Consider the following 5,505-nt stretch of genomic DNA (forward strand, 5'->3'; position numbering starts at 1 on the left):
ATTTCTTTTGTTTAATTTTAACTGGGTTTCCGCCTGATGTGTCTTTCTTTTGGTGTATTGTATTTGTAAAATTTTCGTTTATTAAGGATGCCTTGAATAACATACAGTAGAAATAATTATACATGATATAGACACGATCTTGATATTGTATTACTGCGAAAGTACTGAAACAAAGCTCTGTATCAAGGACAAAGTTTTGTTGACATTTAAGATGTGAGTCCGTCGATAATCAATGTTTTAACAGCTACATTGTCAATACGAACTTACAGTTTTGTTATGACTTTAAATTTAAGATGTAATCAGATTTATTTTTAAAATTTTATTTTATTTAACACATGTGTTCTTTATATGTGACGTCATCGGGCATGGTCTCTTTTTTTTTTTTTTTTTATTAATTCTCTATGGGAAATTAATAGAAAAGCAAGAACATTTGACGTAAAACTTGAATTCTGAGATAAAACGGACCACACGTTAACAATAATCTGCAGATCAGAAAAAGTTAAAATCGGATAAGAATTAAAGAAAGTATAATTGTCAACCTGTAGCAGTGAATCACATACATGGATGACAACCTGTAAATTGAATCTGCAGGTAGCAATATTTAACTTCCGTAGCAGTTCATAATAAGTGTCCCGGTTTGTACTATATATTGAATCGAAACAATGATTGATAAAAGTGTTGTTAAATGTATTTGATATCAACTTGGTAGGTACTAACAATTGTAACATTATGATTACCTGTTTCTAATTTTCTGAATCTGTCAGGTTTACAGATCATCTAAATCTATTAAATATTATTTGTATAGTCAGTATGAATATGGATAAAAACAGATTTTTTTTTAATTTTAAGAAACACCATTGCTAAATACGTATCTGTTTCAACACTTAGTCTTTTTTAAAAGTACCATGAACTCTTTTCTCATATTACCAAATATTAGCTGTGTATATGAATTTCAGTATCAAAACATTTTAAATTTTATCATTTTATTTCTTTAAATAAAATAAAGCTATTTCTGTTTTTCAAAGTATCATCCGTTCCACGTTAACCAGTCTGTATTCTGTAAAAATAAATCAAGGTTTATTTGAAGAAATGTCCATTGTATGAAATGTATTGATTTATCTTGTTAATGTGTGCGATAAGATTTTGTTAGTGGTTTCCATATTTGTTATATACGTTTCGTTTATACACTCTTTATACTCTTTGTGTGATAATTCCATTGAATTAGTCAGAATGTAGTTTTTTAAGGCATACTTTAAGAAATTAATTTGTTATGTATCTGATATTCTATGTTAAAACATCAACTCTTTAATCAGACAAATTTTTTGTCCATCTTTGAATCCCAAACTTTCGATTGTTTTAAATACGTCTAAGTATTACCCTAATCTTTACTTGATTAACTTTTGAATATATTTCCTTCGTATATTATGTCAGAACGGTTAATTTTGTTATGTTACTGTAATTGTCTATAAAGACAGATATGACAACTGTTAAACTAGACATTAATTGTTGATTTGTTAATAGTTCCTGTTACGGTTTCATTTTTCTGTCTTTATTTTTTTACTAAATTTACAATTCTAAAAAAAATTAACTGTATCAATATGGTAAAAAGCAAAAATCTTGTACTTTTAAAATATATCATAATTTTACTTTGTTGCAAATATCTTATTCCATAAATTTAGCCAATGCAATTAATTAATTACAAAAATGTTTTTCCTGTAAAACTTGTTATATGAAAATAGAAATATTTGCAAACTAAACGCTGAACGAGTTCATGTTATTCTTAGCAATGCAACAAAAAGAATAAAATATTTGATTGTCATTTGATTTACTTCGCAAGCTTTTCAAAAACATCGAATATGTTCAACAAGAAAAAAATAGCGCTTTCTTAAGAGAAAATCAGAATTTGGTAAAAGGCTTGTGTGTCTTAACATGAAAAGCATTTTCAGGTCTTAAAATGCTGTTATATTTCAAATTAATTAACAAGAAAGCAATATGAACGGGAAGTCAACATATGACCGATATGCCTATTTTTTTTTTTAACTTTTAACGTCAATTTAATCATTATAAGGCCGACTTGTCAGGCACAATATATTTCAAATAGCCTATTAACACCTTATAAAATGATAATTTGGCTTTTGATATAAGTTTAAAAAACCCCATGCCGATAAAACAAGAATTGCATACATTCAGAGTTAATGTTGTATTTGTTTATGTAATATGTTGATTCAAAATCTCTGTTTGAATATATTCAATTTGTTCACAACTTTTCTATATTCAAAGAATCAAGAGAAAAACAAATGTTAAAAACACTGAAAGACAGTGTGGCATAATTATGTGTCGGTAAACTGCTGGCATAATCACGAATAGTATTCATAGTTTTGAAATGTATGATTAAGTAATGAAAAAATTCGTCTCGGAAAAATGAAACCTGTTTATATCTAATAATATTAATTTAGTTTCAAATATCAATTTATTCCTAATGAACCAGTGTCAGATTACTACATGCGTGTGATTTATTGAAGTACAATAAACAAGTGTATAAGTAAATAAAAAAAGAAAACAGTTTTCATCAATCCTGTTATAAATAAGAAAATAAGAAAAATTCCAACTCACATCTCCACCGTAATTTAATTTAAGCCATAGAAGTCCTTTGCTATAACCATCGTCATCTGTAATTGTCATTATATTAATTAATGAATCTATTTTTATCATCAGGGTTGGTACAATACGATAGATAAATCATTTGCTTTCTGAGTACAATTTCATTTAGCACAAACAGTGGGAACATTATTTTGCTGAAGAATTACTTTCATCAAAGTCTGAACTAACATATTTTTGGGGAGAGGATAAACGATAGATCCGGTAGTTTTTTTGTAAATACCTTTACAATATGTAAAACGCATAAAAAACCTTAGGCCACCGAATAATGTTTTAGTACATCATACAACTTTAAAACAATGAAAAATTAATATTTATTTTGTGCAAATATTACAAAGCATGTTTGACCTTTTTATGTATAACTACTGTATTATTGTATTTCCATTGCTTGAAAAAAACACAAACAAACAAAACACTATCATTACACAATCATACGTCACTGATAGGCATATTACACTTTTGTAAAAAAAGAAAGACGATGAACAGCAGTATATAAAATATAACACTCATTTTACAACAGATTGAACAAAACGAAGCCAACCAAAACCTACATAAGATTCATCAGTGACGCTCAGATCAACATAGTTAGAAAGCCAAACAAGTACATAGTTGAATAGCATTGAGGACCCAAAATTCCAAATACGGCTGAGGTAATCTATGCCTGGGATAATACCAAACTTATTATTATAACCAACTTGACAACGCCATGCCAACAAATCGAAAAACGACAAAAATACTAACATCAATCTACAAAACACAACATAGAAAAACTAAAAACCGAGCAACACGAACCAAACCAAAATCTGAGGATGATCTCATGTGCTCTGGAAGATAAACAGAATTTGCTCCGCGTGTGGCATCCGTGTTAAAAAAATCGGCGATAAGTTTAATTCAGTGATGTCACATTTAAGAACATGAAACAGAGAACGGGATTATTATTACGGCAATTGGAAAATTTCCTCGTGATCTATGGAACTGATATTCCTACATAGTAATTTTACTGACAAGTATACACTAGATAGGTACAATGTGTAATAGTAAATAAAAATGTCAAAAAGAATTACCATGAAAAAAGAAATCGAGAAGATTGCAAACGAAGCATTTTAACCAATGTTGCTGCTTTTTCTACTTACCAGCTTGGATTGTAACCGAGGCCACAATCAACAAAGCAACAAGCACTATGATGTCGAATAACTTCATGTCTACCTGCAAAGGTTGTCTTTTAATACTTCACTTTTACGTGTGCACTTCTCGAGGCTAATATTTATATTCATGTGAAAAGTCAGATTTAGATCTGTATATATTTGCTTACCTATTCATCTACATAATCATGTAAATTATGTCCATATGTAATATCACATAATTAATTCTTTATTATTCACACAACCTGACATTTATAAAAAATAAGGTTACTGTATGAAATGCTGTGTCAATAGACTAATTATGATGGTGATGATGTATGGCTGCTTTACGTCCAGCGGCAAATTAATATGCATATTCAGGACGAGAACATATTAATGTAATATAGATATTAACCCTGCTTTGTACTAGACCGACACGCTGAGATGGATTTTTAACGTGCTAGTTCACAAGGTAACAATCAGCAGGAAGACATGTCTCCTTACTCGGGCACATTATTCTTCACTTTGACAAAATACTAATTAAAAATGTACAAGCATTTCCTTATGTAGAAAATTGTGGATTAAACTATTAAATGGTAGCTAAACCTCTCACTTGTATGACAGTCGCACAGAATTCCATTATATTGACAACAATTTGACAAAAAGACATTAAAAACCAATTGTTCAGAAAACAATTGAAGATCTTTCCACTCAAAATTCACTTAAGATATTACCTAACCTATTACCCTTAGTCTCCACTATGTAAGGGAAATGAGTTCTATCCCAATACAGCTTATTATGAGTATTAGAGGGGAGGAAACTTCCATCAAATGTCAACGCATCCTTTTAACCAAAATATGTATGTTACGACATGTCGAAAATATCAGTTTAGTAAAAATATTTTGTCAATATCTTATACGGTTTCTGAAAAGAAGCAATATTAAGCCAAAATAAAAATTTAGAATCTGACCTTGACCTTTGATCTTGACCCCGTTTTCTTTTTGGTGGACCAAGGACCTCAATTCAAAAGACCCTAGGTCTCTATCACTTATGATTTACCAGTTACAACAACATTTCACTTATTTTAAATACAGACTGCTTCGGTCAAAATTATTCTTTTTAAAAGATCCTGAGGATATAACGAGCAAATTGTTGAAATAATTTTGTTGTAATCTTTAACGGTTGCGAAGGAGATGCGCACACAAGAAAACTCTTACGATAAAAAGTGTTCGGTTAAACAGGGTCAGTCTCAAAAGCGCAATAACTGTTCGATATCATATGTAAAAAATCTAAGCAACATCTTGCGAAACCACTATACATTTCAAGAAAAAAATGTGGCAGAAGAAAAAAAAAAAATTAAAAACCAATTGTTCAGAGAACAATTGAAGGTCTTTCCACCTCAACTTTCAATAATAAAGAATTTAGATTAAAAAATGGAAGAAGATGTCATTCGTGTTCATATGATTGATGAATTCAAGCTGATTCCAAAAATATAAGGTTTCTAGGTACTTTTTCATTAAATTAGGATGAAAATGACTACTTCCGCTTAAAATAATGTCACTTCCGTTTGACCTTTTTGAAGGTCATATGTCTACCAACCTCATGCAAAAGACCTGATGGTTTTCTAATGAACCAGTATAAATTTTAAGCAAAGGTCAAAATCGAGAATATCAAATTGACCTTTGACCTTGACCTCAATTTCAAGGTCATAGGTCAATGATCTCAA

General features: G+C 29.8%; 1 long non-coding RNA gene across 1 annotated transcript; it reads right to left on the minus strand.

The window, feature by feature from the left end:
- Window positions 1-966: 966 nt before the first annotated feature.
- Window positions 967-3,968, minus strand: LOC127733583 (uncharacterized). Its single transcript, XR_007997127.1, has 3 exons — window positions 3,792-3,968; window positions 2,614-2,669; window positions 967-1,057 (listed from the first exon to the last, which is right to left on the minus strand). It is a non-coding gene; the product is annotated as an uncharacterized LOC127733583 (long non-coding RNA).
- Between the last annotated feature and the right edge of the window lie 1,537 nt (window positions 3,969-5,505).

This window comes from Mytilus californianus, unplaced genomic scaffold (genome assembly GCF_021869535.1).
Source record: "Mytilus californianus isolate M0D057914Y unplaced genomic scaffold, xbMytCali1.0.p SCAF_3, whole genome shotgun sequence".
In the NCBI taxonomy this organism is placed as follows: Eukaryota; Metazoa; Mollusca; class Bivalvia; order Mytilida; family Mytilidae; genus Mytilus; species Mytilus californianus.